Source organism: Cibotium barometz, chromosome 20, assembly GCF_041138505.1.
Source record: "Cibotium barometz isolate CiBa-2024 chromosome 20, ASM4113850v1, whole genome shotgun sequence".
Taxonomy (NCBI): domain Eukaryota; kingdom Viridiplantae; phylum Streptophyta; class Polypodiopsida; order Cyatheales; family Cibotiaceae; genus Cibotium; species Cibotium barometz.
The window spans coordinates 10984246-10998935 of NC_141065.1; positions in this window are offsets into that span (position 1 = coordinate 10984246).

Consider the following 14690-nt stretch of genomic DNA (forward strand, 5'->3'; position numbering starts at 1 on the left):
CGAGACCCCCACCCAAGTTGTTTCTAAATCAAAAATGTATCATGGTAGTTCCCTTATATAAAGGGAACTCTGATTAAACCAAACACCCTGCTTTTTTAAAAAGAGAGATTATGCCAGAGTTTGAACCTTGGACATGCGTACCAAAAGGCCAACGGGTTATCATAGTAAGGCTAAAGTCTTGGTGGCCTTTGTTTAGGCAATGCAAAATATTCAAATTTGCAACCAGCCAAGACTTAGAGCCGCTAAAGAATACTTGAGCCTAAACATTCTTCCTTGTGGAGAAATCCTCACAGTAGCCAATGCGTGCAAAGAAGCACATGACATGTCATAAAACCAAGATTTGCAGAGAAAAACACTCTAGAAGCACGCAAAAAAGCCGCAAAGAGGAGGGGAAGAAATAATGCACCTAAGACCGAATGCATTTTTCATTTATAGATAACTCCAAATTTTGACTTACATTATCTGGTATACAAAGCCTAGCTCAGATTGCGAGTGTAATGCTTTGATATAACAAGGGCTTCCGAATTAAGCCTTAGTTCAATCCAATAGTCCTAGTTATGTAGAGCCCCTTACACAAATACCATGCCCATCTTTGCTGTCAGTAATAGAGTGCTACAACGATTTGATAACAGGCCTTAACAACACCAAGGAGAGCTTGTTCAAGCCTTTGGATGCAGGAGAGCCCGAGATATCCCCCCTCCACCCTCTACGCGATGGCCTGCATTCAAGAGCAAGTCCCTTTCATCAACGACAACCCTTAAAATACCTTCGTCCCTTGGCTTATTGACTATGCAATCTCTAACAACAGTCTCATTAGAGGAGACGATTTCAAAAGTGGGAAAACCAAAATAAAGTTTGGACTTGTTAACTTCTTAGTTGGTGCGGGCATTGAGCCAACCTCCATCGTGAGCTACAACCACTTGGGCAACAACGGCGGCATGAACTTGTCAGCCCCGCAAACGATGAATTGTCCCATTGAATGTGGACGAGCATCGAGAAGGATGAAGAAAAAGAGAGACATGGCGAGAGGAGGATGGGCTGGAAATAGAGGAGGCGGCCCAAGGTGTTGTGAGATGCCCAGTACGCAGTGGCATGCATTAGGCACAAAATGGCGTGAACACACTGGTTTGATGTCTCACATGTCAGACTCTTCTTCAAGACCTTCAATACTTTGCTGAGTAAGCGAAGGCTGTGCCGAGGAGGAGGAAGCGGAGAAAAGGATAAGCCATAGTCACCCTTAGGAGGAGTAAAAGAAAGAGGGATGAAGAGCAAAGGTTGTACCTAGGAGGAGGAAGCATAGAAAGAGGAGAAGCCATGGTCCCGTCACTAAGGGCGATGTCGCCCTTAGTGAGAGTGTGCTTATCATCTTATCACACACAGTTATTCAAAAACCTCATCATTTCTTGGATTTGTCTCAGCAAAATTTTTGGAATACTCCTTTAATTAGTGGAGCTACATTACAAATTATTTCCCATGGTTTAATAGGAGCTTCCCATTACAAATTATTTCCCATGGTTTAATAGGAGCTTCCCATTACACCGGCATTATTAATGCAATAAAGTGACACATAATTTTTTCTTTTCGAACCCCTTGTCTCTCTCTATACCATCGGAAGAATCACTCCCTCATAGCTTTTAGAGGAACCAACCTCTGTACCCTCCCCTCACTAAAGGGCGACATCACCTGTAGTGAGGGAGGTTGTTGCCCTTAGTGAGGGGACCCCCTCACAAAGGGCAACCGCCTCTCTCTCTCTCTCTCTCTCTCTCTCTCTCTCACACACACACACACACACACATAGCTCCTCTATTTCTCTCGCACCTCCCCTCTTCCCCCCTCCTTCTCTCTTTCTCTTGTGCCTCCCCTCTTCCCTCATCCTCTCTCTCTTTCGCGCGCTTGCCTCTCCCCTTCCCCCCTCCTTATCTCTTTTTCCTCTCTCTCTCTCTCTCTCTCTCTCAAACGCTTCCCTACTCCCTTCCTCCTCTACCCTCTCTTCTCTCTTCTTTTTTGCTTGTTTTTTTATTTCTTCTCACCTCTTTTCTATTTCTTGACTCTTTTTCTCCAATTTTAGCCAAAATCCTAAAATTTTACTTTTTTCCTATTTTTATCTCTTTTTGCCCTTAGAAAATGATAATGTATATGTGTAGTGCATGCACTTACAAAATGTATGCTTTTTAGGTGTGCCTCATCGTACACCCTTGATAGTAGTCCTTGGTGTTTTGAGCGTGTTGCAACATTAAAGTGTTAGTTCCTCTACTGTTATAGAAGCCACGGCATTGACAAGTGTATTAATCAATTGTGAACACATGTGTGGGAATTGCACACGTATGCCTTTTATATTATGTAATGACAATTAATGTGTAACTCTTCTCAACAAGGTGTAGCGAGACAGATTCTTCAAAGGTGAAGGCATTTGTTAGGGATCCTTTGAAAATAGGCCACACAATTCAAAAGCAGGAGCGTCAAGAGGAGCTAGTACATTTTTTTGATATATTGTAAGAGGGAAACCAAGCCTTTAATATTAAAGGTGTCAATACAAGCATAGCGTGTGATGATTGTATTGTAGTGAGGTTTCCCCAAAAGAGGTTTTGTTTATGGCTACCCTGATGACATTGCCCTACCATGAAATCTCTGTACGTATGAGTGATCAAGAGGATTTCTTTACAATACAGACCTTAAGTGTTATTGTGTATGCTTTGGGATGCAAATTCTCACGTTTTATGTCTATGCCACGTAAATGGAGACGAGCCTTTATTGCTTCAGATTTGTGAGACCATTCTAGAGGATAATGGCTCTCTTATTATCATTGGTACAATGTATCAAGTGACAACTATTATAACATAGGCCGAGCAATGTGTCTTCTCCTTAGACACCCTGATGAATGTGTGGTGTACAACGTAGACTGGAAAGGCATTTAGGTAGAAAGAGAGAAAGGACCGAAGGACAGAAAGAGAGAGAGAAGGCTATAGAGAGTGAGCAAAGAGATGAAGAGAGAGAGAGAGAGAGAGAGAGAGAGAGAGGGAGGATAGAGAGAGTGAGCAAAGAGAAGAAGAGAGAGAGAGAGAGAGAGAGAGAGAGAGAGAGAGAGGATAAGAGCAAAGAGAAGGATAGAGAGAGGGAGAGGGAGGATAGGATAGGGATGATAGATATCTGAGAGAGTGAGCAAAGAGAAAGATATAGGAGAGAGAAAAAGAGAGAGAGAGAGAGAGAGGGAGGATAGAGAGAGGGAGAGGGAGGATAGAGATAGGGATGATAGATATCTGAGAGAGTGAGCAAAGAGAAAGATATAGGAGAGAGAAAAAGAGAGAGAGAGAGAGAGGAGAGTAAGACAAGGGAGAGAGAGAGAGAGAGAGAAGCAATAGAAAGATGTTCATGAGATGTCTGGAGAGAGGAGAGGAGAGGAAGGGAGGAGAGAGAGAGAGAGAGAGAGAGAGAGAGAGAGAGAGAGAGAGAGAGAGAGAGAGAGAGAGAGAGAGAGAGGAGGATAAGAGCAAAGAGAAGGATAGAGAGCGAGAGAGGGAGGATAGAGATAGGGGTGGTAGATAGAGAGAGTGAGCAAAGAGAAAGATATAGGAGAGAGAAAAAGAGAGAGAGAGGGGGGAGAGTGAGACAAGGGAGAGAGAGAGAAGCAACATGAAGATGTGAGATGTGTGGAGAGAGGAGAGGAGAGGAAGGGAAGATGGTAATAGATACAGAGAGAAAGGGAGGAGCAAGGTTGGTGGTGGAGGGGGCTGGGCTGGTTTTTGGTCTGGGTTGGACTAGGCTGGGGTGGTGGGCAAATATGGTGGTGGGAATAGTTAGAGAGAGAGTGTGTGTTCAAGTAGAGAGAGAAAAAGAGAGAGAGAGAGAGAGAGGGGAGAGTGAGTCAAGGGAGAGAGAGAGACAGAGAGAGAAGCAACATAAAGATGTGAGATGTGTGGAGAGAGGAGAGGAGAGGAAGGGAAGATGGTAGTAGATACAAAGAGAAAGGGAGGAGCAAGGTTGGTGTGGAGGGGGCTGGGCTGGTTCAGTTTGGGTTTTGGACTAGACTGGGGTGGTGGGCAAAGATGGTGGTGGGAATAGTTAGAGAGAGAGTGTGTGTTCAAGTAGAGAGAGAGGGTAGCCAAGAAAAGCTCCCTCCGTCGAGCTCCCTCGGTGACCACCCCCAAAGAGAGTGGATGATAAAGGGCAACCCTATTTCACCCCCATAGTACTAGAGATCTCGTATGACATCCCTCATGGGGCTGTCACATGTCCTATGATTGACTCATAAAGAGCGATGATGCTCCAAGTCATGTTGGATGTAGTCCCAATGTCCTACAAGTGTTAGAGTAGTCAAGCTTGTGGAAGAGTATCAAAAACTTTGCAGAAGTCCACAAAGAAGCAATAGATCCTCTGACTACATGCTCTGCCCTCCTCGATGACGGTGAAGATGTGGTCAAAAGTAGAGTAATTCCTTCAGACGCCTAGATGTCCTAGGGCCCTACATCCCTGTCTATCTACAAAGGAACTGAGCTCTATCTCTAGCACCGATCCATATAGCTTGGCCAATATGTGGCCATGCTATACGAACTATGTCTCTCTGCAAAGGAATTGAGCTCTGTCTCTAACAGCACCGATCCATATAGCTTGGCCAATATGTGGCCAATCATGATTGTCTTCTTGCAGACATTTTTGCCTATTCTACCCATGTAAGTTTGTAGAACGGATGGCTTCCGGTTCTTTTGGCTGGTTATATGACCATATTCTGAGTTTTTATCAGAGTGTTATGGCCGAAACAATTTGCTGATTCTGTCAGGGTCTCTACATAGGGAAAGCTATAAGAAGGTAGCAAGTAGCCTCAAGGTAATCCTAGAGCTTGAGATATATATATCCCTTCATTCTTATCTAATATCTTAGAAGATAAGGTTAGATTGCTATGGTCTTTCGAAGGAAGAGACCAAAACTCCATAGCTTTTCTTTTAAAGAAAGAATAGTATGCTGTAGCTCTGTAAGAGAAGGCTATTTTGCCATAGACCTTAGAAAGAGAGAAGAGTCACAGTACAAGTAAGAGGAGATATAGCTTGGGGATGATTGGATGATTTTAATCTCGTAAGACAAGGTGTTAGAAGAATCTATTCTCATATGTCAAGTTCTAAAGCTCTTGTTAACGAGCAAAGGCAACGATAAACGACAAATTTCTATAAGGTATATACATATTTTATTTTTCAATTATATATCATTCTTAGGGGTTGAGGTATGACCCCGGCTTCTCTATTAATTGTTAATAGTGATCTATTTGATTGATTTACTATTTAAAGTTTGTATTCTTTTAAACAACAGCATATGCCTTAATAAAGAATGTCGCAATCTCAAGTTGAAATGCTAAAATCTTTGTGAAAAGGATTGTTTTCTTAAGAAGGTAACATGGATTCTAGTCCTATCGTTTAGTGAGTAAATGGATTGTTATCTTGGTTAAATTAAGATACAGGTACAACTCTCCCTGCCTTGACGTTTCCCCGTTCTTTGCATTCTAAAATGGCAAGAAGTGATGTATTTGGAATGACTTCTGCTAAGCATAAACTTGATGGGAAATCATAATATTTTCGATCATCATTTTCTGAAATTCCAAGTCCATTGTATTACAAAAACCTCTGAACTCTCTGTTGAAGACCAGCTGGCCAACGAGATCCAGTATCAAATTTTTGTTCCCAAAAACCTTTCCTTTTTGTCCATCAGATATCTTCCTCGACGTACGCCTGGGTGTCCTAACAACCACGAGCCCGTGCATCGCCTGGTCCAGAACCCTCTAGGATCCTCCTTAGGTGTCCTAGCACTTCACTTAGAGACTGCTTCGTCGGTCCTCGCCTATCATACCGGAAGCACACCATTTTAACTGTACCGAGGCTGATCAAGACCTCGACAGGCTTTGCCGTGGCGACGTCCCTTAACGACTCCCCACCAGCTGTTCCAACGAACCTTCTCTTAGAAAAACATAAGCTAAATGCTTCCTTCAGTATTATGGCGTAAAACAGTCCTTTGAATGAAAAACAGAGTTTCCAATGCAAGTGAGATTCCAGTTTGAGATCGGTTCCAAAGACCCTTTTTCCAATAATTCCCAGTTTCATAATGAGGATCCTTGATCTCTCATGAGGGTAATCTACTCGTCATTTTATCCATTTATCTAACTAGATTCTTGGTGAGATTGGTCAGGGAAAAACTAAATTAGTTCCAGGAGTCTATTCTTTGGATTTAGTAATTGGAATTGGTCACAAAGTTTTTGTCTGATTCAGTTCGAGAGAAGGAAAATTAGGTTTATTGTCCGACCTCACGTAGTCTAACTAAATTCATTCAGTTTAGTTCTACAAGGATTCCTTTCAACTAAACATCTAGTTTTTTGGTAAATATCCATTTAGTGATTTTACTCATTCAAATATCCAAGATATTCTTTTTCCCACATAAATTCTCAACCTTAATTCAGTAGGTAGAATTATGATGGAAATTCATCTTTTGACATTAGAATTTAAGTCAAATCCATCTTTTCTCAAATATCATGGAAATTCATCTTTTAACTAAAATATCAATACCTAGTTTTTTAATAAACTTGAAATCCTTCTTTTTCTCATTTCAATGAGTGCAACCGAATTATCATGTGAATTCCTCTTTTCCATAAATTAAATCTATTAAAATTCTTCTTAAAATTACATAAAAATAACCATTAATTCCTTTAAGCTAAAAATTCCACTTTTCTCATCTAAACATTTGAATTCTAATATAGTGGGAATTTCTCTTTTATCATTTGAACTTATCTATGCAAAAAGATAAATTTAACTAAATTTTTCTCTTAAAATTTAAATAAAAATCTCCATTAATTCCTTTGCACTAGGAATTACACTTTCTTCATTTAATTAATTGGATTCCAATATGGTGGAAATTCCTCTTTCATCATAAAAATTTATCTATACAAAAAGATAAATTAACTATATATTCTCTTAAAAATTAAATAAAAATCTTCATTAATTCCTTTGCACTAGGAATTATACTTTCCTTATTTAAAGATTTGAATTTCAATATGGTGGGAGTCCCTCTTTCATCATAAAAATTTATCTATAAAAAGATAAATTTAACTAAAATATTTCATAAAATATACATTATTTTTGCAATCCATTTTTTTTCTCTAAATCATTGGAATACATGGATTTCCAATGTCATGGGGATTACTCTTTTAACATAAAAATAAATTACTAGAAATTTCTCTTTTTTCTAATTTACTAATTATGCATAAACATAAAAATCAATTTCTCCATGATTACAATGAGAATCATTCAATTAATCTAGGATGATAATTCCTAGAATATGGTAGGAAGTCTTCTTTTCATATTATGAATGAAAATATTTTATGTGTTTATTTTACAAAAATTTTGCCACCATAGCTCCGCTTGTGCTATTACTGATAATTCTCAATTTAATTGAAAGAATGAAGTTTAATATTATTGATATGATTAGAATGACCACTAATTGGATCATTATCCAATTATGGATTGATTCATAATCTCTCTCTATTAAATAAATATCATAAAAACATTAAAAAGCCATTATTTTGGCCCTCCAATTAGACAAGCATAGAAATTACTTTTGGATTAGAGAAATGCTTCATGAGAAGCTTCATTTGGATTGAGAATAGGTCATAGGAATGTCCTTTCTTTGGGGGGAGAGAGAGAAATGTTTTAAAAAACCATTAAAATTAAGCATAAATAGAAATTTATGTGTTTCTTTATTACAGTTCATAAAAGAACTTCAATAGTAATCAAAAGCCATTCAAATTAAAGCTTCTCAAGCTTGAGAGGGGTTGAGAAGAGAAGCATTTGGAATTTTAATAAGAAAAAGACAATAATCCACACTTTACCTTTTAATTTACTTGATTCTTTGATCATAGTAGAGGCCCCCAACCAATCAATTGGTTTGGTATGTTGCAGGAGTCACCAAGGAAGATTGAAGAGAGAGAGAAGCTCCAATCTCTTCAATTTTGTAGAGGTTTTTAGAGGATAATAGAAATTAAGCTTAGTTTAGAGTAATACTGGCATAGTTTAGTTCACAGATAATAATATAAAGGAATGAGGGTCTATTTATAGGAGAGGGAGGCCACTAATTGAGTCCAATTGAGTTCTAGAATTTTTCAGTTTCAGTTTGGCTGAATTTGGACAAGTTTTGGACCAGTTTGGTTTTTGTTTGGTTTGATCCAGGAGAGAGGAGAGATAAAAATATCCTATTATTTTTTAGTTTTAAACTCATCCAAGCATGTGAAGTAGGTGCCTCCTTGAAGGTCTCCCTTTTCCTTACACGTGTAAAAAATGAATGATTACTCTAAAATATCTCATTTTTTTAATACTTCATAATTTTTAACTAATAAACCTAGTACTTGGTTAACTCTTCATCTTATGTGGGCGTTTATTCATTTTTGGGTATTTTCTTTTATTCTTTGGATTTATCTTGTCCTAACACTTGGATTAATCTTATTGGTCCATAGGAACCTCAATTGGACCATAATCAATTTTTTTTGAAAATCTAGACCCTTAGGCTAAGGTCTTCTGAATCAATTTTAATTAATTCCAATTGCACCTTGGAAAATCTATTTTGATTTTCTATTTCAAGGAAACATTTTTTTGATATTTGTAGAATTAATTTATCCAAAAATATCCCAATTTTGATTTACCACTCTCTAGAAATTTTTATCTCACTAGGCAAAACAAGGAAAAATGATATTTTCTTGTATTCAAAAACATAGAATGATTACAAGGGATTGAAGTAGAGGCTTATTTGATATTCAGGCTACACCTCAAAAGCTAGAGGGAGGAATCTTTCAAGTCCCAAGGCCCGTGTGCCCTAATCCCATTGTCTTGCCATGGGATAAGAATACAAGAATGCATCTCATCCATAACCTTTTTCTTGAAAGTCGAATGAGGCGGCACAAGATAAGGGAGGAATCTTACAATTTTAAAGCAGATTTTCACAACCAGAATGATGTTAACATCACGCAAAGAAGATAAATACAAACACTTCGAGAGAGTGGTTTTAAAATCAAGTATAGGTTAGACAAGGAGAATGCGGTCAAAGATATATTAGGTAGGAAGGCCTCCTTACTTGCATGGAGAATGCGGTCAGAGATATATTAGGTAGGAAGGCCTCCTTACTTGCATGTTGAGATTTTCACAACCAGAATGATGTTAACATCACGCAAAGAAGATAAATACAAACACTTCGAGAGAGTGGTTTTAAAATCAAGTATAGGTTAGACAAGGAGAATGCGGTCAGAGATATATTAGGTAGGAAGGCCTCCTTACTTGCATGTTGAGATTATGGAAGAGATTAGATTAGATAAGTTCTTTATCCCTATTATCATATTGCTTAACCGCAAAAGTAAGGCAACCCTAGAAGTAAAGAAAATTCATGGATTCACGTTAGAGGTGGATGCTTGTACTTCAATAATCGGTTATGTGTTTTTCAAGATAGAGATCTTAATAAGAGGATTCTAAAGAAAGCTCGTGAGGCACGCCCCGTCTAAGTGAAGGCCGTCATGGTGGCTACTACAAAGAAGCGTTTCTTTTAGCCTTGCAAAGGTGAAATGACAAAAACGCCCAGAAACGTACATCCTATTTCACATATACAATTAGAATACATAAGCATGGATTCCATTATTAGATTTTTCTTCAGTCGATGCAGGACATGATTCCATCTTAGCCGTGTGGTAGATCACTTGACGAAGGTCGCTCATTCGATTCTATTGAAAAAGACTTATACTGCTCTTGGCATTTGGTAAAAGTCTTTCCAAAGGATATATTCCGACTTTACTTTAGAAGGATAGTTAGTGATCGGGGTGCTGAATTCACGTCCCGCTCTTGGAATAAATGCTTTGAAGCTGTAGCTCTCTAGATTATGGTAATATCTAGAAACCGATGATTGGGCAGAGAGGGTAATTAAAGACATTCTTTGAGCATTCCATGGATGGGAACCCAAAACATGGATGAACTCTCTACATTCGGTAGAATTTTCTTGCGGTGCATCTCATAGTAGATTGTACAACACCATTGATTTGGTTCAACCCACTGCTGAGAGTGGAAGTCTTGAAGCAAATAGATAAAGTGGATCGATCAATGCGAACTATAAAAAAGGATATCAAAGCTACTCAAGATAGAAAAAAGTAGCATGTTGATCTCAAGTAGACTACTGGAGAATTTGATGAAGGTGATATGGTCTTCCTTGGTATATGACCCAACCAGAGAAAGTCCCTCTCCTTAGGGAAAAGTACAAGAAGTTTTTGCCGAGATATTATAAACCCTATATAAATATGAGGAAAGTTGGAGATTAAGTTATAAACTGTGCATGAATACGAGGAAAGTTGGAGATTGAGCTTGTGAACTTTTATTCCCTCCTCCATACTTGAAGATCCACAATGTATTTCATGCGAACTCATTTGAAGAAAGAAGAAGTATGTTCCAGATCCAAGTCATGTATTGGATGATGAGAAGGTAGGCCCTAGATATATGAACACTCGTTATGCTCGATGCCATCATCCCTCGAGATCATGCCCACATGATCTCGCTCACACACATCGCTATCACATACGCCAGCATCAGTGTGTCCATATCATCATGCGTAAATATATGTGTATGTATCATCATGTGCAAGTGTGTGTGATACATCAATATCATCATATGTGTGTGTGTGTAATAGATCATTATGTGTATGAGTTTATAATAGATACATCATCATCATCTAGATCGGTGCGTCGATGTAGTCTATAGTATTAAGAAGAACATAATCATGGCGGCTTAAGAGTGCCAGACACTCATACAAGTCACCAAAAGAAGACTCATCCCATGAATGCGACCAATGCCGAACCTTCTGTGTCAACGCATTCGAGCAGAGTGGGTCAACGAAGTTGCCGTATGTGGACCATATATCCTCCTTGTCAAATAATGCCTCATATGACTAGGCAACAAACGTGCAAGCTCCAACATCCAACAATGGCATGAGTATGCCATCTCGTCATGTGGAGTCTGTAAATGAGGGTATAGAGGTCCTAAGCCTTGAAGTACTACCAAATGTACATGTGAAATTGACGAAAGATATGTGAACCATGACACAAAATGGCAATTCAAAATATCCATCGCAGAGCGACGGTAATAGTGCATGAGCGGCTCTCCCATGATCCGATCATAAACAGAAATACTATCAAAACGATGTCGTCTCGCTTGCGCGATGATGATGCAAAGTTGTACCATGGTGCTCAACTAAAGGGTAAAAGTAATAAGAATAATAACCCATGGTCGTGTGTGAACACCACCCAAAGTGCACAAGCGTGTGAAAAATGCCACAACCAATGCTCAACACAAGCCCCACACATGACTCATACGGGGTGCAATCACGTGTGAATAAGACCCACAATAGATCCCTGAAAACACGCTCTCCCCTCACCCCCATGTAACATGCCTAAACAATCACAAAAAATATGTGCGATTAATCGTCTAGACCTCAAATACTCTCCAAATGTGCGTATGCAAATTTTGCATGAAAGCAAACTCTTTCAATAACCAGTGTAGCGAAGGTGTGTACACGTGTGCAAGAAAATGGGATAAGGTTAATGGTGAAGATAACGGGCTAGGCAAATGACCATACAGTGTGGAATGAAAGAAGGCTTGAGTGCACAAAGTGTGGGAATCAAATCCTTGTCAAGAGCTTGAATGGATCCAAACCCTAGAATAGGTGCCTCCTTTATTTTCTTCCCCTTTTTTCTTTTGCTCAAAACATTCTTCTCATGCCACCGACCTCTAAGAGGCCCTAACGGTGCCTATTCTAGCCTAAAACCAAAACTTACAGTATCTTATCCAGTTTCACTTTCAGATAAAGCAGCAAATCGGATGCTGAGACCCTATCTATTTGGAGTCCCTGAGCTGTCTCTGGAGGATGACACGATAGCCTTTGCCTTCAAGCACCTTCTTTCCTTGGCTCATTGCATAGATTAAGTCACCTCGGCACCTGATAACTCGAGAGCCTCTACTTTCTGAGTACTACTGAATGATCAGAGGTACGCGTGTACTTAGGATAGTAGATCAAGGCACACCCTATAGTCAGCATGAGCGGTTGGCAGAGGACATTGCCTTTGACATGATCCTTAGTGAACTGCCTGTTACAAGAGGGATAGTTGATGGAATTTCCAAATGTCATAGGAATTCCTCTCATAGTTTTTTTACTAATTAATCTTATCCTTAGTCAACTCTTCATCTTATGTGTGCATTTTCTCATTTTTGGGGGGTTTTTCTTTTATAAATTGAATTTATTTCCTCCCCACAATTGGATTGATCCTATTGGCCCATAGGAACCTTAATTGGACCATAATCCAAAAATTTCTGAAAATCTAGACCCTTAGGCTAAGGTCCTTTATACTTCTTTTCAATTAATTCCAAATGCACATTGGAAAGTTCTTTTTGAATTTTTGTTTCAGGGGAAACCATTTTAGACACTAGGAGGATTTTTATATCCAAAAATATCTCAATTTTGGATTACCTCTCTCTAGACATTTTCTCTCTCTAAGCTAAAACAGGGTAAAACAAAATCTTTCTTTTATTTTGAAGAGGTGAATAATTACAAGATCAAAAGGGGAGGTTCTTACACCTGTACACCTCAAAAGCTGGAGGGAGGAATCTTACATCCTACCCCACTTAAAAAACGCGAGATGTCCTCACCTCGTAGGTGGAGTATGATCTCTTTCATCCTCCTCTTCTTCTTCAATCACTTCTAGCGTTATTGCCTTGGAAGTGGATGGCCGATTTGGGAACATCTCTCCTTGACTTCCCCTATTCTGCGACGAAGGTCTTGCATTAGTTTGGATTAAAGCTGCCGGCTGGTTAGACGGTCTACCTCTGGGATTTCTCTGATTTTGGTAGAAAGAAACCTGATTACTCTGGAAGGAAGGAGCTGGAGTCTCGAATCTTGATCCCTGATTTTCCTACCCTGAAAACCTTATTCCAAAAGGTGTTGGGCAATCCATATTGCCATGTCCAAATCCTTGACAGTTATAGCATTTCACTCCCTTGTTCAAGGGTGGAACTTTTGAAGTTGAATTCCAAGGGATTGAGCTCCGGGAAAAGGATATTTCTTCCATTCTGGAACTTCCCATATCCTAGGCTTGACCCTTATATCTCTTAGACAGTGGAAGGTTGGAATCACCTTCTGGAGCTAAAAACCTTTTGAAAGGTGATGGTGCTAGCTTCGGCGGGACCTTGACATCAAAGGCCTTGGCGAAATCCTTCGCCATCCACTGCTTCGGCCATGGAAACTGGCTTGGCATTCTTCACTAGAATATTCAAAGGTTCGTTCAGTCCCCGAATGAACCTGGCCATCAACTATTTTTCATCCAACGGTGGTGAGTATTTGAGGAGAAGAGCAAACGCTTGGTGATATACTTCAATAGTTCTGCTCCCCTAGGTTAACTCTAAGGATTCATTCATCGTTGTTTTTCCAAAAAGCGGGGAGGACAGAATCTTTTCCTTAGGTAAATTTTGAGATCATTCCATGTTTGAGTGTTTCGATCCACACGATTTGTCTTGCAGTGGTTTCTCCATGCTACTCTGGCTGTTTCTACTATCTTCAGCCTTGCAAGAGCCATTTTGCTCTTCTCATTGTACCCGGTGATATCGAAGTACTCTTCCATTGCTTCGATCCACTTCTCCACAGTCTCGCCTAAGTTTTTCCCTTCACCCTTGAAAGGTCTAGGCTACGATCTATGAAGAGTTATACAAACATCCAAGTCGAGCTCTTCCTCATCGAGTTGGGGGTTATCATTCCTATCACGACGACGACCTCAATCCATGATCCTATCAATACGAAAATTCTTGTTAAGTCCTTTTACTTATAATTCAAATCCGACTTTAGATTCAATTGATTCTGGGGTTCTTTAGATTGGTCAGCTCTCCACAGAATCATGGGATAAATATCCCTTATATAGAACTCATTATCAGATAACAATTCATTCAAAACATATCATTCATATTCTTAACACAATAATGGTCCATCAGACCGAAAATTCCATCTGAACATTTCTCCATGGAAGTTTCAGTTATGCAGGTTTTTAATTTGTCATCCCTTAAGTGGATCCACTAGGTCAAGTGTTAATAGTAGCAATCTGTCCACAGCACAATCCACTAATCTCGTAGTGATTTGCTGAAGTCCTTATCATCATTCCAATTATGAACATCATCATAGGGACTTGTCCCATTCATCCTCATTGTGGCTTTGTTCAACTGATCTCTTTTCAACCAAAATCAGTATCCAAATTAACTCATCAATTCTCATTCAGAATCTTAAAATCATATCAACCACATTCGAATTCATCACTTGGATAGCATTTTTACTTATAATTTCAAGGTCTTAGATTTACTCGTATATACTGCCAGTAAAGAGGTACAGTTATACCCTCAGTATATACGAGTAGTCATGGTCCTTGGAATTATAAGGTAAATACCATCATGACTAGGCCTCAAGCAAGCTAGGAATTTCCATACAATTGCGGTACTTCATCTGAAGACCCACTTTCAATTTTATGAATCTTCATTATATCAATTTGTATGAATTTTATCACACAATTACAACCTTTTACTGTTACTTCACAATTTTTTTTATCATTTTTGGCTTTTCAGTTGATCCACTTTAGTCAATTTGCTTTGATAGCAACTAAA